This window comes from Bombina bombina, chromosome 6 (assembly GCF_027579735.1).
Source record: "Bombina bombina isolate aBomBom1 chromosome 6, aBomBom1.pri, whole genome shotgun sequence".
NCBI classification, from domain to species: Eukaryota; Metazoa; Chordata; class Amphibia; order Anura; family Bombinatoridae; genus Bombina; species Bombina bombina.
This window is the reverse complement of record NC_069504.1, coordinates 639,041,342-639,041,781: the sequence shown is the minus strand read 5'-3', so window position 1 is coordinate 639,041,781 and position 440 is coordinate 639,041,342.

Sequence of the window (440 nt, the reverse complement as noted above, 5' to 3'; positions counted from 1 at the left end):
GGAAGTGGGGAAACCTACATCCGGGTTCTGATAGCCTGAATACTATAAAAGACCACCAGTCAGTACAGAAAAACCAGTCTTGAAAAAGGCCTATATGAGGCCGAAACGCGTAGACCAGTACTGGTGAGTTTGATTTCGATCTTAGCTGATTGTTTTTATTTTTCTGCACATTGCTGTCTTTTTGTTTTTTTCACAGGTTTGTTTTTGCCAAGCATTTGGGAATTTGGATACATGATTTTTTGATTTTTTGTTTTTTGCACTTGGGTTTGAGACCGTGGTCTCAATTGTTTATCATGTTGCAATAAGAGTTCCTTATTTTTGTTTCTAACTTGGATACAACACCACAATCGATGTTTTGACACTGAAACAGGTTTTTTCACTTTGCTGACAGACTAACATTCACTAATCAATTTTCTACACTTGAAAGTTTCTTCGCATCC